Raw genomic sequence first — 26,872 nt, 5'->3', positions numbered from 1 at the left:
CAGCTCATTCCATACTCCCACCACTCTCTGTGTGAAGAAGCCCCCCCTAATGTTCCCTTTAAACTTTTCCCTCCTCACCCTTAACCCATGTCCTCTGGTTTTTTTCTCCCCTTGCCTCAGTGGAAAAAGCCTGCTTGCATTCACTCTATCTAAACCCATCATAATTTTATATACCTCTATCAAATCTCCCCTCATTCTTCTACGCTCCAGGGAATAAAGTCCTAACCTATTCAACCTTTCTCTGTAACTGAGTTTCTCAAGTCCCGGCAACATCCTTGTAAATCTTCTCTGCACTCTTTCAACCTTATTAATATCCTTCCTGTAGTTTGGTGACCAAAATTGAACACAACACTCCAGATTCGGCTTCACCAATGCCTTATACAACCTCATCATAACATTCCAGCTCTTATACTCAATACTTTGATTAATAAAGGCCAATGTACCAAAAGTTCTCTTTACGACCCTATCTACCTGTGACGCCACTTTTAGGGAATTTTGTATCTGTATTCCCAGATCCCTCTGTTCTACTGTACTCCTCAGTGCCTTACCATTAACCCTGTATGTTCTATCTTGGTTTGTCCTTCCAACGTGCAATACCTCACACTTGTCTATATTAATCTTCATCTGTCATTTTTCAGCCCATTTTTCCAGCTGATCCAAGTCCCTCTGCAGGCTCTGAAAACCTTCCTCACTGTCTACTACACCTTCAATCTTTGTATCATCAGCAAATTTGCTGATCCAATTTACCACATTATCATCCAGATCATTGATATAGATGACAAATAACTATGGACCCAGCACTGATCCCTGTGGCACACCACTAGTCACAGGCCTCCACTCAGAGAAGCAATTCTCTACTACCACTCTTTGGCTTCTTCCATTGAGCCAATGTCTAATCCAATTTACCAGCTCTCCATGTATACCTAGCGACTGAATTTTCCTAACTAACCTCCCATGCGGGACCTTGTCAAAGGCCTTACTGAAGTCCATGCAGACAATATCCACTGCCTTCCCTTCATCCACTTTCCTGGTAACCTCCTCGAAAAACTCCAATAGATTGGTCAAACATGACCTACCACGCACAAAGCCATGTTGGCTCTCCCTGATAAGTCCCTGTCTATCCAAATGCTTGTAGATTCTGTCTCTTAGTACTCCCTCCAATAACTTACCTACTACCAACGTTAAACCTACTGGCCTATAATTTCCCGGATTACCTTTCGATCCTTTTTTAAACAACGGAATAACATGAGCCACTCTCCAATCCTCCAGCACCTCACCTGTAGACAGCAACATTTTAAATATTTCTGCCAGGGTCCCTGTAATTTCAACACTAATCTCCTTCAAGGTCCGAGGGAACACCCTGTCAGGTCCCGGGGATTTGTCCATTTTAATTTTCCTCAAGACAGCAAGGACCTCCTCCTTTTCGATCTGTACAGTTTCCATGATCTCACGACTCGTTTCCCTTAATTCCATAGACTTCATGCCAGTTTCCTTAGTAAATACAGATGCAAAAAACCTATTTAAGATCTCCCCCATTTCCTTTGGTTCCGCACATAGTCGACCACTCAGATTTTCAAGAGGACCAATTTTATCCCTTACAATCCTTTTGCTCTTAATATACCTGTAAAAGCTCTTTGGATTATCCTTCACTTTGACTGCCAAGGCAACCTCATGTCTTCTTTTAGCCCTCCTGATTTCTTTCTTAAGTATTTTCTTGCACTTCTTATACTCCTCAAGCACCTTATTTACTCCCTGCTTCCTATACATGTCATACAACTCCCTCTTCTTCTTTATCAGAGTTGCAATATCCCTTGAGAACCAAGGTTCCTTATTCCTATTCACTTTGCCTTTAATCCTGACAGGAACATACAAATTCTGCACTCTCAAAATTTCTCCTTTGAAGGCTTCCCACCTACCGATCACATCCTTGCCAGAGAACAACCTGTCCCAATCCACGCTTTTTAGATCCTTTCTCATTTCTTCAAATTTGGCCTTCTTCCAGTTAAGAACCTCAACCCTAGGACCAGATCTATCCTTGTCCATGATCAAGTTGAAACTAATGGTGTTATGATCACTGGAACCAAAGTGCTCCCCTACACAGACTTCTGTCACTTGTCCTAACTCGTTTCCTAACAGGAGATCCAATATTGCATCCCCTCTAGTTGGTCTGTCTATATATTGACTTAGAAAACTTCCCTGAACACATTTTACAAACTCTAAACCATCTAGACCCCTAAAAGTATGGGAGTCCCAATCAATATATGGAAAATTAAAATCCCCTACCACCACAACTTTATGTTTCCTGCAGTTGCCTGCTATCTCTCTGCAGATTTGCTCTTCCAATTTTCGTTGACTATTGGGTGGTCTGTAATACAATCCCACTAATGTGGCCATACATTTCCTGTTTCTCAGCTCCACCCATAAGGACTCAGTAGACAAGCCCTCTAATCTGTCCTGCCTGAGCACTGCTGTAATATCTTCCCTAACAAGCAATGCTACTCCCCCACCTTTCATTCCTCTGCCTCGATCACATCTGAAACATTGATACCCTGGAATATTAAGCTGCCAGTCCTGCCCCTCCTGTAGCCAAGTTTAATTGCTATAACGTCATAATTCCACGTGTCAATCCACGCCCTCAACTCATCCGCCTTCCCCGCAATACTCCTAGCATTGAAATATATACACCCCAGAAGATTTTTACCACCACTCACAACCTTTCTATTAGCAGATTTGCTTAAACTTTCAACATCATTTATTTTCACCCCAGCCACACTGTCAGCTCTGGCACTTTGGTTCCCACCCCCCTGCAAATCTAGTTTAAAGCCTCCCCAATGCACTAACAAACCTCCCTGAAAGGATATTGGTCCCCCTGTAGTTCAAGTGTAACCCGTCTCTCTTGTACAGGTCCCACCTGCCCCAGAAGAGGTCCCAATTATCCTGAAATCTGAAACCCTGCCCCCTACACCAGTTCCTCAGCCACTTGTTCATCCTCCAGAGCAACCTATTCTTACCCTCACTGGCACGTAGAACAGGTAGCAATCCTGAGATTACCACCCTCAAGGTCCTGCTTTTCAACTTCCTACCAAGCTCTCTATACTCACTCTCCAGGACCTCCTCACTCATCCTTGCTATGTCATTGGTACCGATGTGCACCACGACATCTGGCTGGTCACCCTCCCACTTCAGAATGTCATGCAATCGATCAGAGACATCCTTGACCCTGGCACCTGGGAGGCAACAAACCATCCTGGATTCTCTGTCACAACCACAGAACCTCCTATCTGCACCTCTATCGAGTCCCCTATCACTACTGCTCTCCTCTTTTTCCCCCCTCCCTTCTGCACTGCAGAGCCAGACTCAGTGCCAGAGATCCGGCTACTGCAGCTTGTCCCAGGTAAGTCATTCCCCCCAACAGTATCCAATGCAGTATACTTGTTGTTGAGTTGAATGGCCACAGGGGAACCCTGCTCTGCCTGCCCTTTCCTCTTCCTTCGCCTGACAGTGACTCAATTTCCTGTCCTCTGCTCCTTTGGCGTAACTACCTCCCTGTAGCTACGATCTATGATCTCCTCATTCTCCTGAATGATCCGCAGGTCATCCAGCTCCTGCTCCAGTTCCCTAACGCGGTTTGTTGGGAGCTGCAGCTGGATGCACTTCTTGCAGGTGTCGTTGTCAGGGACACCGGAGGGCTCCCTGACTTCCCACATCTTGCAAGAGGAGCATTCCAACATCCTGCCTGGCATTCTCTTTACGCTAGACAATCTGAACAAAAAACTTACCGGAACCTACCCTGGCCTCTGCCTGTTCTCGCTGAAGCCTGTTTAGCCAAAGCCGTCCCACTCTGACTCAGTCCACTCCGACGATGGCTGCTACAATGATGGCCACTGTATATGGTGGTCTGCTTTAAAACCTTGGCGCGCTATGTCACGCGCCTGCGCAGTTTAGACCCTTCTCCCCGAGCAGTGTTTAAAAAAAAAATGACTTTTTCTACCCGATTTCTTCACTCACTTCTTCAGCTGCTTGTTTCGAGCCAGTTTTTATTAAGGGAACAGAGGTGGAGAGGGTCAGTAACTTTAAATTCCATATCTTTTAACATTCCTATAATAAGGAAACCAGAACAGAACACAATGTTCCAAGTGTGGTCCAACCAGAGTTTTATAGAGCTGCAACGTTACCTCCCAGCTCTTGAATTCAACTCCCATCTAATGAAGGCCAACACACCATATGCCTTCTCATCCCATCTTTTTTTCTCTGCTGGGTTGACACATTGAGACATCTGTGTATGGGAGCCTCTGATCAAAATAAGCATCATATCTCAGTGGGTGTGGTTCTTTAAAATAAGGTCTTTGCGGGTGTCTCTCATGCAAGATTATTTCTTTATTTAGAGACACAGCATGGTAACAGGTCCTTCCTGCCCAACAAGCCCAAACCACCCAAATGTACCCACGTGACCAATTAACCTGCTAACCCAAAGGTCCTTGGAACGTGGGAGGACCCCCTAGCGCCTGGAGGAAACCCTCTTGGTCACAGGGACAGCACACAAACCCCTCACAGATGGGTGTGAATTGATCCCAGGCTGCCGGAACGTTAAAGCGTTACACTAACCACTACACTACTGCGCCAGCCAGTCTGACCCGCAGAGCATCTCCGAACGGACCTCATGGATGTTTAACTGGCCTTGGCTGAACCCTTCGGGTTAAATTTTCTTCCAGAAGAACTAGATGCACTGCACTGTATATATGCTTTGACTCAGCACAACTGGGATGGGAAAGGTACCACTTAAACTCATTCTTGTATTAACCGTGTATCTCACATCAGTAATGCTGTGAGTCATTTGTACTTCACAGAACAGGCGCTGATATTCTATAAATGGAAATACAACACCCACTGAAATTTTTTACCTCTCACATCATTTCCTTGTGCTTTTAAGATTCTAAAATTGTTAAGGGAAGTGCTAATATATGTAATATTAAAGAACTTTGTATGTCTGCAGACACCAATAACCACCGTGAGAGCATATGTGGTGGTAGAGTTTTTTAAAAGATATCCACACTTTCGAAGGATGTTACAGAACTTTTGGACAAGTCCGTTATGTGGAAAACAAAAGCATGTTGCTAGTTTCTCCAATGCGTTTAGCTATGTTATCACACCTTTACAGTGATATTACCAACTTCATTGGAACAATTTAAGATATTTCATTTCTCCAAAACAGTTAAGTCGATGAGAAAGACTAAATTTTCAAAAATCTGAAGTTCGACAGGAACCAGAAGCAAAATTACCTATTACCACATTAACTAACCAGTGGTAGTTAGGGAATGGCTGCATGATTTAAATGCGTTATATTCCCTTTTAGAAGTAATTTAGATGAGGATAGCTTTGGGCTGATTACCTCAAGGCTCAGGAAAGCCTGCATATGAAGGGATTCCTAGGTTAATGGCGTAGATAAGTTTTGAAGCTTTGCCTGCAAGCTGGATGTGACCAGAAGCTTCTCCGAGCACCCCGAGCTACCTAATCAGTCTTCATTGGTCTTCAGGGTTGAAGAGTGCACATATTATGCATTCAGAGATGCTCTTTGTAACACCACTGTTGTAATGCATGATTCCTTGAGTTACTGTTGCCTTCCTGTCAGCTTGAGCCAGGTTGACTATTCTCCTCTGACCTCTCTCATTAACGAGGCTTTTTTTGCCCACAGAACTGCTGCTCAGTGGATTTTTTATCGTTCTGCCTGATCCTCCTCCTGCATGACTTGGCACTCTTTCCAAGTGGCTAAACTCTCAATATCCCATCAGCTCCCGCTCCACTGCAGCGTAGCGGTTAGTGTGACACTATTACGGCTCAGGGTGTTCCGCAGTTCGGAGTTCACTTCCGGCGCTGCCCGTAAGGAGTCTATACATCCTCACTGCGGAATGCGTAGCTTCTCCCCTGGTGCTCTGGTTTCCTTCCACAATCCAAAAACCTGCTGGTCATTGTAAATTGTCCTGTGATTAGGTTATGGTTAAATCGGGGTTGTCAGAGGTTCTGGGGCAGCATGGCTCAAAGGGCAGAAGGGCTGTCTTCATGCAGTATTGCTAAATAAATCAATATCCCAACAGCAATAACCTGGTGAAATCCCTCTTGATCTGAACCTTCCAACATCCCTAATCTTTGGGCTGAATGAGCAATTATGCTCCACCATAATCCCTCTTTAGTTCCCCTCAGCTTCTTATCACACATCTTCTTACTTGACAACTTGGCAGACATTCAGTCTGCCTGGCTGCAGCCAAGAAACAGAGAAAATCAGCTCCCACACCAGCAGGCTCAAAAATAGCAAATTCCCTTCAAACGTTCAGTTCTGGAACTCATCTTCACTACCCCCATATAGCAACACGACAACCACTTTATACTGCGACGAACTTTGTTTTTTTTGTTGTTGTTCTATTTGTATAATTTACGATTAACTCACGCTTATTGGTCACATCATTAGGACCTCCTGTAGCTGATAAGGTGGTCACTGAGTGTGTGTTCGTGGTCTTCTGCTGCTATACCCCATCCGCTGCAAGGTTCAATGTGTTGTGCATTCACAGATTTTCTTCTGCACACCACTGTTGTAGCACATGGTTATTTCAGTTATTGTCAGCTTGAACCAGTCTGCGCATTCTCTTCTGATCTTTGTCATTAACAAAGCATATCTGCCCACAGAACTGCCGCTAACTGGATTTTTTTTGTGTTTTGTACCATTCTCTATAAGCTCCAGAAAATCCCAGGAAGTCAGCAGTTTCTGAGATACTCAAACCATCCTGTCTGGAACCAATGTTCATTCCACAGTTAAAGTCATTTGTTCCCATTCTGATGTTTGGTCTGAACAACAACTGAACCTCTTGACCATGTCTGCATGCTTTTATGCATTGAGTTGCTGCACATGATTGGCTGATTAGATATTTGCATTAACGAGCAGGTGATACAGGTGTGCCTAATAAAGTGGCCACAGTGTATATTGCCTGTTTCTGCAATAAATTAGTGCATAGAGGTGATAACTACCACCTTTGTTTATCTGGTGCAAATAAAAAGGTGTAAAGTGCCCAGCCAAATCTAAAGAGTTGTGAATTGCTGGTATGATGCAGATGGTTCACTCACAGCCTCTGCAAGACTCATTAGGAGCCTTCAGGAGCAGGAAAGCAGAGGTCCAGATGTACCTAACGAAGTGGCTGCTAAGTATATATTTCTCTTGTGAATGGGACAGTGATGCTGCTGCAAATAGGGTTTTCGTTGCACCTATGCACACATATACTTATGCAGATGACAATAATCTTGAATTTCTGAGCTTATTATATATGATGGGACTTTGTGCTGCTCACAAAGGTGGTTTCTTGGTCTAAGTATCCCCTTTGGCTGCCTGCTGACGTTGCAAATATATTCAAATTTGATTCATTCCTTGATCATTATCCTAGTTTGTTCTTTTGCCTTAATGGTATCTAGTGACTTAACTATCTATTCCTAATAAGCCTCAGTGAAAATGATTTTTCTTCCACAGTGAGATCAGAAATAGGATGATTGCATATTCTTCAATTCCATTGGCAACTCCTCGGCAAATGAAGCAATCTGAGCCTGCAGTTTCAGACTAAGTTCAACCATGGGCTGAGAAATAGCAAGCAATGGCCTGACAACGACAACACCTGACAATGATATTACCCAACTCCTGTGGACAAGAGAGAGCCTACCTTCCTAGGACGGGGACCAAAGCAATAGGCCAGATGATGGGGCAGATACATAGGGACTGTGTGGAGAAGGATAGGGAATGGAAAGGACATAATTGCAGTCAGTGGGATGGGTTGAAATGTGTTTAGTTTAATGCAAGATGTATCGGGACAAACTCAACACATGGATTAATACTTAGAGCTGTGATGTTGTGGCCATTACAAAGACTTGGTATCACAAGGCCAGAAATGGCTGCTGGATGTTTTGGGGTTTGGATGTTTCAAAGGGACAGGAGGGAGGTGAAACAAATGAGGGAGTGGCATTGCTAATCTGGGATAGTATCACAGCCGTAGTAAGGAAGGATGTTGCGGAGGATCATCTATTGAGTCGGTGTGGGTAGAAGTCAGAACCAGGAAGGGAGCAATCACACAATTGGGAGTATTCTACAGATGCCCCAAAAGCAGCAGAAACACCGAATAACAGATCAGGAGGCAGATTTTGGAAAGGTACAAAATTAAAAGGGTCTTTGCATGGGTGATTTCAGCTTTCTTGAAATTGGTTGGCACCTCGTTAGTGCAAGAGGTTTAGATGGGGCAGAATTTGGTATGTGTGTCCAGGAAGTATTACTGACACAGTAAGTGTAAACAAGCTGATTAGAGGAGAGGCCATACTGGATCTATGAAACTGGTCAGCTGACAGATCTCTCAGTGGGTGAGCATTTCAGAGACAGTGACTACAACTCCCTGACCTTTAGCATAGCTTTGGACAGAGATAGGAGCAGATGGTATGGGAAAGTATTTAATTGGGTAGTGCTAATTATGATACCATCAGGCAGGAAAATGGGAGCATGAATTGGGAATAGGTTATTCTCAGGTAAAATGTACAGGGGTGATATATAGTTTCTATTCTATGCTCACTTTGACTGTCAAAGAATGGAGGGACCATCATGAGCTCCAACAGCCCCCGATGATCCTGTGATTTCAGTCCCTGAGGCTGACGTATGAGCAGCCTTCAGGAGGGTGAACTGATGGAAAGCATCCGGCCCAGACGGGGTACCTGGCCAAGTACTAAAGACCTGTGCTGATCAGCTGGCTGGAGTGTACACTGAGATCTTTAACCTCTTGCTTTAGCACACTTGAGGTACCCACCTGCTTCAAGCAGCCTTCAGTTGTACTGGTGCATAAGAAGAACGTGATAATCTGCCTCAATGACTGTCATCCAGTAGAACTTGCATCCACAGTTATGAATTGCTTTGAGAGGTTGGTGATGAAACATATAAGCTCCTGTCTGAAAGGTGACTGGGATCCACTCCAATTTGCCTACCAGAGCAATAGGTCCACAGCAGATGCCATCTCACTGGCTCTTCACTCCACTCCTGGAACATCTGGACAACAGAGATGCATACGTCAAGATGCTCTTCATTGACTACAGCTCAGCATTCAATACCATCATCCCCTCAAAACTAATCAACAAGACCTTGGCTTCAATACCTCCAGTGCTATATTCAACTTTGCTGATGAAACCACTGTGTACTGAGAGTAGAGCAGTGGACAAAGCACGCATCCTTGAGGTGCACCAGGGTTGATTGTCAGCGAGGAGGAGATGTAATTTCTGATCCACACAGACTGTGATCTCCCAATGAGGAAGTCAAGCATCCAGTTTCAGAGGGAGGGACAGAGGAACATGTTTTGAAGTTTATTGATTAGTACGGATGAGATGATAGTGTTAAAGGCTGAGCTGTAATCAATAAACAGCAGCTTGACAAAGGTTTTGCTGTTGTCTAGGTGGGTCAAAGGCCGTGCAGAGAGCCAGTGAGATTGTAGTCCTATTGTGGTGATAGGCAAATTGCAGCGGGTCCTGGTCCTTGTTTAGACAGAAGTTAATTATAGCCATGACCATCCTGTTGAAGCATTTCATCAGAATAGATATGAGTGCAGCTGGGTGATAATCACTGAGGCAGCTCACCCTGCTCGTCTTGGGCATCATTTTGATTGTTGCCCTTCTGAAGCAGGTGGGAATCTCCGACTGCAGCAGTGAGAGATTGACGATGCCCTTGAGCACTCCTTCCAGCAGTCGATGTATGGTCATAAGAGAGTGAAGATGCTGGAATCTAGAACGAGTAGAGAATGCTGGAAGAACTCAGTGGGCCAGCAGCATCTTGATGCAGGTTCTCAATCCAAACCATCAAACCTTTTGCCTCCATAGATGCTACTTGACCCCTTGACACTTCCTTTATAGACTAGCTTTATTCACACGTACATGGAACCATCGAAACAGATAGTGAAATGCATTGTTCTGCATGAACAACGAACACGGTCTGAGGATCTTGCTGGGAGGCAGGCTGCAAGTGTCTCCGAGCTCGCGACGCCAACATACCATGCCATCAACTCGCTAAGCCAGCAGTACGTCTTTGGAATGTGGGCGGAAACAGAGGACTCACACGGTCACCAGGAGAACTGACGAACTCCTGACAGACCACGGTGTGAATCGAACACTGATCAGAGATCGCCGGCGCTGTAAACTGACTAAGCTAACTGTTATGTCACTGTGTCACCCTTGCACTCCGCTCTTAGTAAGTGTCATGGTCAATTCTCAAGCTGGCCCGTGGTTGAGTGGAGATAAGATATTAACTGAAGGCTGCTAAGTAACACACACACACACACACACACACACACACACACACACACACACACACAGATGGAGGTAATCAGCAGGTCAGGCAGCACCTCTGGACAGGAATAAATATTCGACATTTTGGTCCGGGCTGGATCTGACCTGTCGAGTTCCTCCAGCATTCTAAGTGTTTTACTCTGGATTTCCAGCATTTACAGCATCGCTTGTGTTTATAACTAGAGGCCGCTTGCTCCTTTACAATTTGCAAAATACTTTTACCATTTCCACGCCTTCCCTTTTACCATTTGTCATTCGTAATGCCAGTGGCGCGCCCCCACCCGACACACAGACCCCAACCCTCAATACAATAAATAAGAAGAGGCAAAAGCTCTTTGGTGCTTCGAGCTTGGTCTGTGAGTCATCAAGATAATGGCTGAAATTTTCCTGCACTACTCCCACACCCATGAAATATATTCATATCAGTATCAAATGAATGTAGCAACTGAGCCTCCCAGCTTAGAGAATTCCTAAGATTCATGCAAGACCCGATGTAGATTCGAGGACCTCTTTGCTGAGCGTCTTCACTCCGTCTGCAACAGGCAGGATTTCCCAGTAGCCAATCATTTTAATTCCGCTTCCCATTCCCATTCCAACATGTCAGTCCATGGCCTCCTCTACTGCTTATTCCTCTCCATAGATGCTGCCTGACCTGCTGAGTTCCTCCAGAATTGTGTGTGTGTCATCCAAAAGTTGATCACCTCCTGAGCTGAAGACCTAAACAGCTGACTCTCTATTCCCATTCTGAGATCCAGACCCCACAGCTAAGGGAAACGTGATCCCCATGCCTGGCTAGTAAGAACTTCACGATTTTTAAAGAGATCTCTCATTCTTCTAGACTCTAGGGAATCTCTCCTCATACAATAAACACCTCATCTCTGAAACAAGCACAGGGTATATTTTGTGCATTCTGTCTGCATCAGGTGTAGCGGAGGTTGCAGCAAGGCAAGGTTTAAGATGATGTCCAGGCAAGGATAGCTCACAGAGAGTGTGCAGTCAGTCCAGGTCAGAAAGGCCTTTGAAGAGCAGAGCTTCCCTTTGGACAGCAGGGGACTGGAGCCATTTGGCATTCTGAGACAAGACATGAATTCTACATCAATTACATTCTACATTCCCCCCACCCCCTGGAAATTATCATTTTTTAATTGTTTTACAACATTGAATCACAGTGGATTTAATTTGGCTTTTGTTGACACTGATCAATAGAAAAAGACTCTTTTGTGTCAAAGTGAAGCAAATCTCTAAAAAGTGATCTAAACTAATTACAAATATAAAGCACAAAATAATTGATTGCATGAGTATTCACCCCCTTCAAGTCAGTATTTAGGAGATGAACCTTTGGCAGCAATTACAGCCATGAGTCTGTGTGGATAGGTCTCTATTAGCTTTGCGCATCTGGACACTGCCATTTTTCTCCTTTCTTCTTTATAAAACTGCTCAAGCTCTGTCAGATTGCATGAGGATCATGAGTGAACAGCCCTTTTCAAGTCCAGCCACAAATTCTTAATTAGATTGAGATCTGGACTCTGACTTGGCCACTCCAGGATATTAAATTTGTTATTTTTAAGCCATTCTTGTGTAGGGCTTTATGTTTGGGGTCATTGTCTTGCTGGAAAACTAATCTTCTCCCAAGTTACAGTTCTCTTGCAGATGAATCAGGTTTTCCTCCAGGATTTCTCTGTATTTTGCTGCATTCGTTTTACCCTCTACCATCACAAGCCTTCCAAGGCCTTCTGCAGTGAAGCTTCCCCACAGCATGATGCAGTCACCGTCATGCTTCACAGCAGGGATGGTGTGTTTTTCATGATGTTTCTGATGACCAAACATGGTGCTTAGCCTGATGATCAAAAAGCTCAGTTTTGGTTTCATCAGACCATAGAACCTTCTTCCTGCTGACTTCAGAGTCTCCCACATGCCTTCAGCAAACTCTGGCCAAGCCTTCATGTGACTTTTTTTCCAACAGTGAGTTTCTCTTTGCCACTTCCCCATAAAGCTGTGACTGGTGAAGCACCCAGGCAACAGTTGTTGTGTGCATAGTCTCTCACGTCGCAGCCGCTGAAGCTTGTAACTCCTCCAGAGTTGTCATGGGTCTCTTGGTGGCCTCCCTCACTAGTCCCTTTTTGCACGGTCACTCAGTTTTTGAGGACGGCCTGCTCTGGGCAGATTTACACCTGTGCCATATTCTTTCCATTACTTGATGATTGGCTTAACTGTGCTCCAAGGGATAGTCAGTGATTTGGAAATCTTCTTGTATCCATCTCCTGACTTTTGCTTTTCAACAACTTTTTTGTGGAGTTACTTTGAGTGTTATTTTGTCTTCATGGTGTAGTTTATGCCAGGATACTGACTCACCAGCAGTTGGACCTTCCAGACACAGGTGTATTTTCACTACTGTAATGCGCTGTAATGTTTCACTGCTAACGTAATGGCCTCTCTGAAATGTTGCACTACTAAGGTAATGGTTTCTCTGGAGCAGCAATGTTTGGGTTATGACTAGAGATAACAGGGCACGTCAGCCAATGAGTGGGATGTTGTTCTTTCTTGTGTGTTTGGGAGAGGGATTTCACATTTTCTTTTGCCAGGGAGAGATGAGGAGAGAATACGCTAATGGAGAGAGTTGGTAGACAACCAGATGGAGTGGACTTAGAGCGAGGGTCCGGAGTCAGTGACGGTCGGAGGAGGTCGTTGGACGAATGGCCTTATCAGTGAGCTCCAACAGTTTGCGCATTGGACTGTTTCATGAGAATGGCCCTTTTCTTTTTTTTTGTTTCTTTAATAACCATATAGTCAAATTAAGAATTATAAAGTTTAATCATTTAATCGCATATTGTGTGCCGTTTGTTATTTCATGGTACTGATTTGTAACAGGGGACACATCATGCAGCATCCACCCAAACGAGATTTCTTAAGTTTGGCCAGGCCAGGGACTGTCATCCCTTAGAATAAGCCGCTAGCCAAAGCGAGAGTTACAATTGCTTCTCCCCCTTCTCCTGACGCATTTTTTCAGGTTCAAATCCCGGACAAGCCCCCACAATTGGAACTCTCACTTGGATAACTTCCTTTCTCTGTAACTCAGGTCATCAAGTCCCAGCAATATCCTTGCACATTTTCTCTGCACTCTTTCAATCTTATGGATTTTTTTTTTGGAGGTAGGTGACCAGAGATGTACACAATACTTCAAATTAGGCTTTGGAGTAATCCCACAATCAATAGATTAGAGGAAAATGATAATCATGCATTCATTAATTCTAACTCCTGTTCTTCCTCGCTGTTGTGAACCCTGTCTCCTCCTCAAATACTCCTGTTCTTGCCTATTCCAATTGATGTTTGTTTGCTCCTGATCTCTACCATATACTGCTGCCCCACCTCTCTACTAGTAACCACCATCCCTCTCCAAAAACCTGACCAGCTCTGTTCTGTCATTGCTCTTCTATACTTTCAGTCTGGTGCTGCCTCCAAGGGCACATTGTTCACTCCTGAAGCTTGATCAGTGCCCCAAAACTAATCAAAGTTCAAGAAGTCCTGGCTTGATGACTGAGCGTGAATCTACAAATCCATACTAGTCCACTGGGGAAGGGTTCGTCAGTGTACAAGTCTACTGGGGGAGTCAGAGGCCAGGGTCTTTGAATCCACGAGTCCATTTGCTAAGGGTCTCTGAATCCACGAGTACGTTTGAGAAGGGTCTGTGAATCCACGAGTCTGTTTGAGAAGGGTCTGTGAATCCATGAATCCATTTAGGAAGGGTCTGTGAATCCACGAGTCTGTTTGGGATGGGTCTGTGAATCCCCTAGTCCATTTGGGAACGGTATGTGAATCCCCCAGTCCGTTTGGGAATGGTATGTGAATCCCCCAGTCCATTTGGGAAAGGTCTATGAATCCCCCAGTCCATTTGGGAACGGTATGTGAATCCCCCAGTCCATTTGGGAACGGTCTGTGAATCCCCCAGTCCATTTGGGAAGGGTCTGTGAATCCATGAATCCGTTTAGGAAGGGTCTGTGAATTCACGAGTCCGTTTGGGAAGGGTCTGTGAATTCACGAGTCCGTTTGGGAAGGGTCTGTGAATCCACAAATTCATTTGGGAAGGGTCTGCGAATTCACGAGTCTGCTGGATGCTGGAGGCTGAAGCCAGCCTGTTCTGGGGTGGACGACTGTGTAAGTGTGTGGATGGGAGGGGGGGACTGTTGTTACTTTGCTATTTGGTGTGCTCTGTAGTGTTCTGCTGAGCATAGTGGGCATGCTCTGTTGATGTTGGGTTGTGTGGGCTGCCCCTAGCACACCCTTGGATGTGTCAGTTGTTAACACAAATGAAACATGTCACTGTGTTTAAATGTACATGTGGTAGACAAATCCAAATCTGAACCTGAACCTATGTGAGGCCAGAACTAGGACTATTCATTCACTCTTAAGAGTACACTCAAAACCTCATGTTACTCTGAATTAATGCACATGTATTTTCCAACCGAGAGGCGATCATCAATGAGGATGAGGAAAGCCTATGGAATCTCTAACTTTCCTCTCTTTAGCTGCGGATACAGAAATCATGTCCGTGCATTTGCTCCCAGAAAGACTCAGCACAGATAAGGAATTCATAAACATCTGCCTGTTGGGTTAGACTCAGAATGCAGCTATCCACTGAACAATCAGCAGAGAGCTAGGTTTATCTAGTAATTGCATCAAGAAGGGCTAAAAGCAGATTAATCATTCTTTTGCCTTTCTGCTTTTGTGACCTTGAAGGAAACTGATCCGGTTGTGCAGATTTGGATGTTAGCTCTTCAGACAAATAACACATTTTGCAGTGAGGTCAGACCTTGAATAGCATTAACACAGGAGGTTCTGGAGCAACATACACACGGGTGCTGGAGGAACTCAGCAGGTCCAGCAGCATCTAGGGAAATGAATAAGCAGTGGATGTTTTGGGCCATGACGCTTCATCAGGACTGGAAAGAGAAGAGGAAGAAGCCTGAATAAGAAGGAGGGTTGAGGGGAAGAAGTAAAGGCTGGCAGATGACCAATGAGGAGGAAGGCAGGTGGTGGGGTGGGGGCGGGGATGAAGTGAGAAGCTGGGAGGTGATGGGTGAAAAAAAAGAGTTGAAGAAGAAGGAATCTGATAGGAGAGGAAAGTAGGCCATGGGAAAAAGGGGAGGAGGAGGGACACCAGAGGGAGGTGTCAGGCAGGTGAGGAGAAGAGAAAAGTGTAAAGGGGAGCCAGAATGGGGAAGGGGGAGAAATTGATGTTCATGCTGGCAGGTAGGAGGCCACCTGAGACGAATATGAGGTGTTACTTCTCCAACCTGAGAGTGGCCTTGGACATCATTGTTTTCTGGCTAATGAAACAGGAGGGAGTTTCACAAAAGGCTCCAAACTTTGCCACTGTGTGATTAACTCCTCGGGGAATCGCTAAACACCTGGGAACTGAAATGAAGTGAAATGCGTAAGGTACGCGTCTGCTTCTGCACAGTACTCACATCACTCAGGTGTGCCTGGGCAGATCAGGCACCCTGAGAAGGTTCCCAACATTACCTCGCAGTAAATATATTAACTAACTTAAAATGATTAGAACCTTGAGCTTCATTTTAATTGCACTTAAGCACATGGCTTCAGGATATTTGAGCACAGCTGGGAGAGATCAGTAACAACTCCCTACAGAATATAATATCATCTTATTATGGATTACTCCAGCATTTCCAGTTAACCAAAGTTTCATAGTCCGTTTTTAGATTTTCATACTGCAGTTAAACAGCCGCATTACCTCCATTGTGTTCAAAATTGAATTCGGGATGTACCCAAAGCAGCGAGAGAGTAGGTGAACTCGGGTAAATTCCTGGCAAGATTGTGACAGAATCTCATTAAAGATTAGATTAGCTTTATTGGTTGAAACATTGAAGCATACGGAGAAATGCGTCCTCTGTGTCAGTGACCAACATAGTCTGACGCTGTGCTGGGAGGGCAGCCCACAAGAGCCGCCACGCTTGTGGCACCAATGTAACGTGCCCACAATTTACTAACCCTCACCTGTACATTTTTGAAATGTGGGAGGGAAACAGAGACAGCACCCAGAGAAAGCTCGCATGGTCACAGGGAGAACATATAAACACTTTGCAGACAGTGGCGAGAATTGAATCCCGATCCGCGATCACTGGTACGCTAAGGCTACACTACGGCATGTAAAGCTTTAATCTCAGGCTGGCCGAGCACTGGGCGGGAGAGCTAAGGCAGAAGGCAGTGTCTCAGGTTTCTTGGAGATGCTTGCCTGGCGCTCCTGAGTTAGGTGTGTGGTCGGACTGACCTGGAGATCAGGCCTTGGAAGTGCTGATGCAGGCCGCCACAAGGACCGAGGGGCACATTGCTGTGTTGTGGGGCTGATGGGAGATGGCAAAGGCCACCGTGAAAACGGGGGATGAGGGAGCAAGGACTTCTGGTACGTGGAGAGGAGGAGAGGTCAGGCCTGTGTGTGTGAGGAAGGGAATTTGAGATTGTGACCTCGACAACATGAAGAGTGGCTGTGAAAGGCTGATGTGGGAATGAGGAATCTGCAGATTGGGAGGTATTGACAACAGATCATCACAACGGGAAGGAAGAGAGAGTCTGCGATATGAGGGGAATGAAATTCCTGAAGGGAGAGAAAGAGAGAGAGAGCGTATAATAGGTTCGATGAAGGAAGATCTTGGTCTCGTTGGTAGGTGGGATTGAAAGCTGCCTTCCCATGAAGGTGGGAATCTGTGATCTGGGCTTATGGGGATAGTTGGGAGAAAAGCCATTCCTGAATGGTAGGAAACTGAGACTGAAGTTTTGTGTGGGGTGAGAGTGGGGGAATAGAGGGGAAGAGGGGGTGAATTCATCAAACAGTAGAGATAGGACCCCCTCCCCCATCCATCACACAATCTCTGTGACCTCCTACGGTCAGGCAGAAGGGACTTCAGTATAGGAACAAGGCCTGTCAGGCTGGGTAACAACTTCTTCCCCAGTCTGTGAGACTTGTCAACACCCAGCTAGCACCCAGCACACACTATTCATGACAGTGCCAGGAGCATTATACTCATATATTGAACTATATGTTGTATATGCACTTTATGGCAACAGAATTTTTTTTTAATCTGTTAATATTATCTTATGTCTGACTGTGATATATGTACTGTGTCATGCCCCTTGGTCCCAGAGGAACATTGTTTCATCTAGCTGTACAGTTCAATGACAATGAACTTGAAGTTGAAAGGCTTTGTCACAACACACTGTTGCCACAGCAGCCCCTGCTGTTCAGTGGGGGTTGCTGCAAGATGGAACTTGAATTCACGCCCTTTGTTTTACTTTCAGCACACCCAAATATTCAAAAACCTGGACAAGCCTTCTGGTGCCAAACTGTAATCTCTGTCAAGATTATGGCTCAGATTTAGCTATTTTTTAAGCTCATTGGGATGATTTTGAGGACAGAGAGGGGAGTTGTGGGGGGGGGGTCAGGTTGGAATTTAGGGGCAAGGATGTGGGGAAACTAGAGGTCAGGTCAGAGTCTAGGCCTCTACTCTGCACCCCATATTCTGCATTCAAAGGTCAGTGATGTGGATGTGTGACGAAGGACATCCGTGGTGAGATGCTGGCCTGGCAGACCAGTGTGGATGAGGGCTGATGCCCTCACCCTCCCCACCCCTCCCCACCACAACCAGCTCAGCCAGTCATTGCTGGGATCTGGCCTGTGAGTCCACGATTCCACTGGACGCCCAGAGACGGCTTGTCCTGGCGTTGGAGGGGAGTATGTACAGGTGGTAGGGAGGAATGGGGCTTCCTTTGCTGTTATTGTTTGTTGCTATTGTTCTGCTGTTGTTCTTACTCCTGTGCTGCTCTGTGAACGTTGTGGGCATACTATGTTGGTGCCAGAGTGAGTGGTGACACTTGTGGGCTACTCCCGGTACATCCTTCGGTTGTGTTTCAATGTACATGTGATAGCTAAATGAATCTGAATTCAAACCCAGCAGCTATTCAAATAATAAAAATTCTAACTGCCACATACCATAGCAATTTGAAGTTTCTGACAAAATATTTCAAAGAATAAGATAAAAAAGCAATGCACCTTACCCCCGTGGAGTGTGTTGGGGATTCATATTTCAAACTTTTTTGTTCATTTGGATTCAAAATGTGTCCTGGACAAACTGACAAATTCCAATTTGGATGAACTTTATTCACCATGTACCTTACGTGTATTAGCTGTGGTGTGTTGGTCAGGGTGTGACATGCAACAAAAACAACAACGTTCAACAATTATAAAGGATAAAAATAAATAAAAATAAAATTAGTTGTTGAAGTACTGATATGGAATAAAATCTGCATAAATATATAAAATGCTAGCATGCATTTACAATGCATTATAAACATTATAAAGTAGTTTTTGAAGTGTTTCCAGTGCAGTATTAGGGGGTAATAGATAGAGAGGGTGGGGGGGGGGTTAACTAGAATGATCGATCAGATTAACTGCCTGTGGAGAAGAAACTTTTAAGATGGCATGAAGTTTTTTTTTAAATAGCCCTTTAGTGCTTTCCAGAAGGGAGCTTTTGGAAAAGGTAGTTTGCAGGGTAGGTAGAGTCCGCAATGATTTCTCCTGCCCGCTTCTTGCCCTGGGCACATATGCGTCCTGCAGTGATGATAGATTGCAGCCATTGTCCTTTTGTGGTGACCTGACATTTTGCTGTGGTTTTTGTATATTGTGTGAGGATGCTGCACCAATTCAAACAGTAATGGCAGATGTGCGGATGCTCTATATGATGGCAGTGCAGAATTGCACCAGGATGTTCTGGGGGAGATCCACTGCTATGGGTTTTGGGATTTTTGAATTAAATGATAATGGGAAACTGAGAACATTCAGGAATGTCTATCTGAAAATAAAGTCGTGAAATACACTGAAGTAAGTGGATACAAAAATCCACTGGATTTCCTATTTGGAAGAAACCACAGGTCTTTCTTCAGGAGTTCCTTCTAAAATTCTCACAGTATGTGAAGCTATGGCGAAAATCGATCTTCAAGAAAGGAGGCAAATCCAAGTATGATAACGACAGAGGGATCTCCTGACCGTCCTACTGTGTTTTTATACGTCTTGCTTAATCACCTCTTGTCAGAGTCACCCTACGTAGAGATACTCCTGCACCTAGGGTCACTTTATGTTCATATGACCAGTCAATGTATGTAGGTTAATCTTATGTACAAACAGATGGCCACACTCAAACAGTGTCTTATAGGATTGCCTTTATAGTAATATTTATTGTCTTTTTTATGCTTATTATGTTTTTTTCTTAGGTGCATTGGATCTGGAGTAACAACCATTTTGTTCTCCTTTATGCTCATGTCCTGAAGAATAATTTTGAATCTTGAATAACAATTACTTCACAAGAAGACTCCAGAAAACTTACTTTGTACATTGTTTGACAGTCTTTGTGTGTAGCTTTTTATTGACTCTGTTGTATTTCCCTGTTCTACTGTGAAAGCCTGCAAGAAAATGAATCTCAAGGTAGTTTATGGTGACATATAGTATATATACTTTGACAATAAACTTACTTTGACCTTTGATTGAATCTCTAATTTCATCCAGTTGGCTCAGGAGGGCAGACTACATTCTTCGCATGCCAGGCACCAGACTACCAAAACAGATACGCCACTTAAAGCTCTGTCACACAAAAAAAACTTATCAGGAACACAATGGGAGAGATACATAAAAGTTCTGCCATTAAAAAAAATCAACTTACCAGGAACACAATGGGAAAGAGTCAGGTATGTTCTCAAAGGCTCCTTAAGAAAAATGTAACATTCCCACTGACTAGTGGAAGGCAGTTAGCCATGAGCCCTTAGAAAGCGAAACATATTGGATGACACAGTGAGCACCATGTTCATTGATCAGGAGCGCACAGCAGCTCAGTAAAAACCACATCTCACCTGCCTGTCCTTCCAAGCACTCTGGATCCACTAAGCTGGATGAGCTAGGCTTATATCCACTGGAAGAGTGAGCGGGAATTGAACCCTGGTCACAAGCGCTGTACTAACGTTACACTAACCACTATGCTACCAGATAGCCCCAAATCTTTATAAATGTCAGAGCAGTCTTGAGAAGACAAATAGTTCCTCCTACTCCATTTCATGTATTTGTATGCAAGTGTAGAAGTCTCTGATTCCCATCAGAAGCCTCAAAGCCCAGCGAACTGGAGTAGTAGTGAGTCACCTTTCGTCCGAAGGGACAACCAAGAGCAGCGAGAGAGAGAGAGAGAGAGGGGGGGGAGAGAGAGATGGGGGGGGTAGAGAGGGGGTGGGAGAGAGGGGGGGAGAGAGAGACGGGGGGGAGAGAGACGGTGGGGAGAGAGACGGGGGGAGAGAGACGGGGGCGAGAGAACTGTGTTATTTCTTGAGGCAATGTGACAGGTGACACCGTTCCTATGTATTATTACGTTCTGGTTTCACTATTAATTTTGCATTCTTTGATTATGCTGTTATGCCCCTATAAAAGAAACATGCAAAGCATATTATCTTACTCATAAATAATACAAAGTGAACAGACGTATTTACTTTGTCAGTGGACTGCAGTGAACAGCAGTTAGTTTTCCAGTGCGTAATGTTTAATTTACATGTTTACAAAGAATTCTAATCCACAGATCACTTAGCAGACAAGTCCTTTCTATAAATCATTCTGGGGAATGCAGGCACTTGTGAGTCATTATATGTTTATATAACCTGGTGTGTCAAAAAGTGTTGCACACTAGTTAAATTGGGGTTCTTTTGTAACTAAGGAAGTAATTCACACTATTATGTAATCAGATGCTAATCAGTACTTAAATTGACTTTCAGCAAGAATTAATGAAGTTTTTTTTGCAAAATCTTAGGACAATTACACACAAAATGCTGGAGGAATTCAGCAAGTCAGGCAGTAGCTATGGAGGGGAATAAATAGTAGACATTTTGGGCCGAGATTGGAAAGGAAGGGGAGAGAAGCCAGAATAAGAAGGAGGGGGGAGGGGGGGAGGAATACAAGAAGGCAGATGAGGGGGAAGGTAGGTAGGTGGATGAGAGAGGGGTGATGAAGTAAGAAGCTGGGAGGTGATAGGTGGAAAAGGTAAAGGGCTGAAGAAGAAGGAATCTGATAGAGAGTGGACCATGGAGAAAGGGAAGGAGGAACAGCACCAGAGGAGGTGATGGGGGGTGAGAAGAGGAAATGGGCAGGAAGGGAGCCAGAATGAGAAATGAAAAAAGAGAGAAGGGGAAGGGTGAAGAAAATGCCAGAAGTTAGAGAAATCGACGTTCATGCCATCAGGTTGTTCTCATTACCCCTGTCTGGCAATGCTGCGCATTAGCCTAGCATGTGCATAGTCATAGTCACGGTCATAGACACAGTCACAGTCATAGTCACAGTCACAGTCATAGTCACAGTCATAGTCATAGTCATAGTCATAGTCATAGTCACAGTCATTGTCTCAGTCACAGTCATAGTCACAGTCATAGTCATGGTCATAGTCACAGTCATAGTCACAGTCACAGTCATAGTCACAGTCATAGTCATAATCATAGTCATAGTCACAGTCACAGTCACAGTCACAGTCACAGTCATAGTCATAGTCATAGTCATACTTTATTGATCCCGGGGGAAACTGGTTTTTGTTACAGTTGCACCATAAATAATTAAGTAGTAATAAAACTATAAATAGTTAAATAGTAATATGTAAATTATGCCAGGAAATAAGTCCAGGACCAGCCTATTGGCTCAGGGTGTCTGACCCTCCAAGGGAGGAGTTGTAAAGTTTGATGGCCACAGACAGGAATGATTTCCTATGACGCTCTGTGCTGCATCTCGGTGGAATGAGTCTCTGGCTGAATGTACTCCTGTGCCCAACCAGTCCATTATGTAGTGGATGGGAGACATTGTCCAAGATGGCATGCAACTTGGACAGCACCCTCTTTTCAGACACCACCATCAGAGAGTCCAGTTCCATCCCCACAACACCACTGGCCTTACGAATGAGATTGTTGATTCTGTTGGTGTCTGCTACCCTCAGCCTGCAGCCCCAGCGCACAATAGCACCAGACAGGGATAATGACAATGATGAGGCTACTGATGGTGGGGGAGGGGGACCCGCTCTGTCACTCTTCTCCAGTCTGTGGCCATATAGGAGGCCATGGGCTAAAATGTTAGAATGGGATTGGGCGGTGCAGTTAAGATGGCTGGCCATTAGAACAATTATTTGTGCTTGTTATTCTCTTTGCAGTTCCATTTTATTCCAACTCTATCTGTTAGGATCCTCAATCATTACTTGTCTCGCCAGGTTAGATGGCAGAACTGTGACTTTTCCCTGTGGTATGGTGGCGTAGTGGTTAGCATAATGTTATTAGTGGAAGATCGGGGTACAATTCCTGCCCTTGTCTGAAAGGAGTTTGTACGTCCTCCCCGTGACTGTGTGAGACTCCCGTGGGTGCTCTGGCTTTCTCCCACGTTCCAAAATATTCAGGTCAGAGTTGGTGAGTTGTGGGCACGCAACACTGGCGCCAGGAGCGTGGTACCACTTGCTCAATCGTCAGACTGTGTTAGTCATTGACGCAAATGGCACATTTCACTATACATTTCCATTAGATAAATAAATCTAGTTGCCTCTTTCAAAGATTCTCCTTAGCCACCCATTGTCTGGGAAGGGTAACCAGGCTAGGGACTGCTTACATCTAACCTGCCTTACACATTTCCTGTAGAATGATTGATTTGACCACAAGGAGAAAACTTACATAGCATTACCTCATTATCTTCTGTTTCTAAGTTATTTGTAGCTCTGGTTATTTCTAACACCCAACTTCACAACCTTTTTGAGTGAATTATTTGTATTACAAAACTTTCTTAAACTGTGTATAGCACCATTGTACACATAAATACAATTGTATAGTATGATTCAGTCTTTTTACCTACAGACGAAATTCCTATTCAGGTTTAAATAGCATTCCTAATGCAACTCACCTTGATAACCTACCACCTATATGCAGCATTATGACCAAGTCCAGGTTATTGATCAGCAGTGGCAGCTTATAATGGGTTATGGGGCAAAACTGAATGTAGCTTCTTACACAGTTTATGCACACACAGTACCAGTATAGAATAATAAAGAGAAGGTCAACTATAAACCAAAAATGCATGATGTGTAACACAAGATGCATGACGACACAAGTGATAGAACGTAGAGCACTACAGTGCAGTGTAGACCCTTCAGCCAATGATGTGCCAACTTTATGACCAATCTAACCCTTCCCTCCTACATACCTCTATCTTTTTCTGTCATCCATGTGTCTATCTAAGGTGTCTTAAATGCCTCTGCAACCACCCTTGACATTGTGCTCCACGCACCCACCACTCTCTGTGTAAAGAACTTATCTCTGACATCCCCCCTATACTTACCTTCAATCGCCTTAAAATTATGCCCCCTTGTATTAGCCATTTCCACCCTGAGAAAATGTTTGGATGTCCACTTGATCTGTGCCCCTCTTGTACACCTCCATCAAGTCACCTCTTATCCTCCTTCACTCTGAAGAGAAAATCTCCAGCTCACCCAATCTATCTGCATAAGACATTCTTTCTAATCTAGACAGCATCCTGGTAAAGCTCTTCTGCACCCTCTCTAAAGATTCCACATCCATCCTATAATGAGGCGACCAGAACTGAACACAATTCTCCAACTGTGGTTTAACCAAGGTCTTATACGGTTGCAGCATTACCTCACGGCCCTCGGACTCAATTCTTTGACCAACACAACAAATGCCTTCTTAAGCACCCTATCACCTTGAGTGGCCAACATGGACAGACGTATTGAGAAAAAGTCTCCAAATGACCACTCAATCAATGCCTCTTTTCATCTTGTACACCTCAATCATGTCTTCTCTCATCCTCCTTCGCTTCAAAGAGAAAAGCCCTAGCTTGCTCAACCTATCTTCATAATACATGCCCTCTAGTCCAAGCATTATCTTTGTAAATTTCCTCTGCACCCTTTCTTGATATCATTTAAATGAAATGAAGACATCTTTGGCAAATGCATGACCAGTGCATCAAATTCCTCTACTCAGTCAGCACGTGGCTGTCAGCCTCCATTGCCCTGCTCTTTCTACTGTCTGACACATTCTCCTACCTCTCTAACTTGGGCCTTCTTCCCAGTTTCAATGATACCCGGATAAGACGCATAGGTCAAGTGGACAGCCAGGGACATTTTCCCAGGGTGGAAATGGCTAATACCAGGGGGCATAATTTTAAGGTGATTGGAGGAAGGTATAGGGGAGAAGTGAGAAGTAAGTTTTGTTTCATACAGAGTGTGATGTGTGGATAGAACATACTGCCAGGGTAGTGGTAGAGGTAGATATATTAGGGGCATTAAAGAAATCCTTAGGTAGACATATGGATGATAGAAAAATGGAAGGCTATGTAGGAAGGAAGGGTGGACTGATTTTTGAATAGGTTTATAGGCCAGCACAACACTGTGGGCAGAAAGGCCTGTACAGTGCTGTAATGTTCCCTGCCCTGTTCTATATAGTCAGGGAACAACACCAAATCCTTCAAATAGGTGGATTATGCAGATCAGGAAAATACAGAGGGATCTAGTTGTTCTTATGCACAAATCAAAGGGAATTAGCAGGCAGGTGCAACAGTTTGGGCTCCCATATTTACACAAACCTCAGAGGTAATGCAAAGCAAGGAACCAAGGCCAATAGGTGTATGGGTGATGGGCAGATGGAAGCTAGTGGGGGGATTAATGGATCTAGGTAACGGTGGGGAGTGCAGGGCGCAGGAGTTGGGGGTATAATGGCAAAGGTGGACAAAGGAAGAGAGCTTCATCCCCCTTCCTCTCCAGTCCTGATGAAGGGTCTCGGCCCAAAACATTGACTGTCCGTTTGCCTCCAAAGTTGCTGCCTGACCTGCTGAGTTCCTCCAGCATTTTGTGTGTGTTGCTCTGGATTTCCAGCATCTGCAGAATCTCTTGTGTTTCTAAGGGGAGAGAGAACGTGGGTGGTAGGGCGGTATGGTAGTGTAGCGGTTAGCATAACATTATTACATCACCAGGGACTCGGATTCAGTTCCCACCACTGTCTGTAAGGAGTGTATACGTTCTCCCCGTGACTGAGTGGGTCTCCTCTGGGTGCTCCAGTTTCCTCCCACAGTCCAAAGATGTACAGGTTGGTAGGTTAATTAGTGTAATTGGACTGTGCAGCTCATTGGGCTAGAAGAGCCAGTTTGCATGCTATGTCTCTAGATAATCACCCTTTGGGAGTGACGAAGGCACACAGCGAGAGCAGGTTACCTGTAACTGGAAAATACAGTATTCATGCCACTGGCTGTAAGCTCAACTTGGGTTATTGTCCAGCGTCTTGATTAGTGCTCAGTTCTCGTTTCAGTCTCGATCCTGGCCTCGGATGCTCCAGCACCAGGGTCCAGACCATCCTTGACAAGGTACCCATCGCGCCAAGGAAGTTATTGAATCAGTTTACAATACTGATTAGGCTGCAGTTACTCTATGATGTCCACTTCTGGACAGAGGAGATGTCAATATTATAAAGGCATATAAAAAAAAGTTGGCAGCTCCTCTGGGTTAGTAACAGGAGTGGTCTACACTCTACACAAACCGTTACGTTGTTGCGCCATGATAGTGTAGTGGTTCGCACAATTAGGAAGGGGTCCCGTTACAGCTTGGGCCGTTCTGCAGTTCCGAGTTCCATTCCGGCACCATTTGCGAAGCGTTTTTTACGGTGGGCCGAATGGCTTAATTCTGCTCCTATATCTTAAGGTCTTCTGGTCTTGTGGTTTTCTCCATGAACAGTGTGGGTTTCCTCAGGTGCCTCTCACCCACAGGCCAAAGGCATTCATTGATCATTGATCACGGGTTGCTGGGGGGGAGGGGGGGCTAGAAGGGGCCGTATCTCTAAGTTTAAAATAAATAAATAAAGACAAGCGATTTCAGCTGTAGGTTTAGACGGTTATTCAGCATGGACTAATGAAGGCTGAAGAGACGAGTGGAGAAAAGCTGTTCTTATGCTTGAGGAACTCCACTAAACAGCCCTGACCTTTTGCTACTATGAATTTAGCTACGTCCTGTTCTGTCTCCGTGTTTCAGTAATGGTATAAATGGTTGGGAAAGAATTTGCAGAGGTTTATCATAATGATTCCAGGAATGAAAAAGTTTACAATGTTTACAGACTGGAAAGGCTGGGGTTGCCCTCCTTGGAATGGAGGAAGTTGCAAGGGAATCTCGTGCAGATATTTAAAATCAGGAGGGCTACAGACAATAGGAACAAGGAGTAATTAAACAATGATGATTGGCAAAAGAGCCAAAAGTGACATGTCACAGTGAACGATCTGGGTTTAAAATGCATGCCAGGATATGTTTTGGAGATTGATTTAATAGTAGAGTTGAAAAGGGAATTTGATAAGTATCAGAAAGGAAATAATTTTAAAGTCTATTTGGAGAAGGCACAGAGCTGTTTCTGACTTGGTGATTAAAATAGCCTCCTTTTGTACTGTAAAATTCTGTGGCTCTCTGAAAGCTAG

This window comes from Mobula birostris, chromosome 8 (genome assembly GCF_030028105.1).
Source record: "Mobula birostris isolate sMobBir1 chromosome 8, sMobBir1.hap1, whole genome shotgun sequence".
In the NCBI taxonomy this organism is placed as follows: Eukaryota; Metazoa; Chordata; class Chondrichthyes; order Myliobatiformes; family Myliobatidae; genus Mobula; species Mobula birostris.
Note: the sequence above shows the minus strand (reverse complement) of the source record.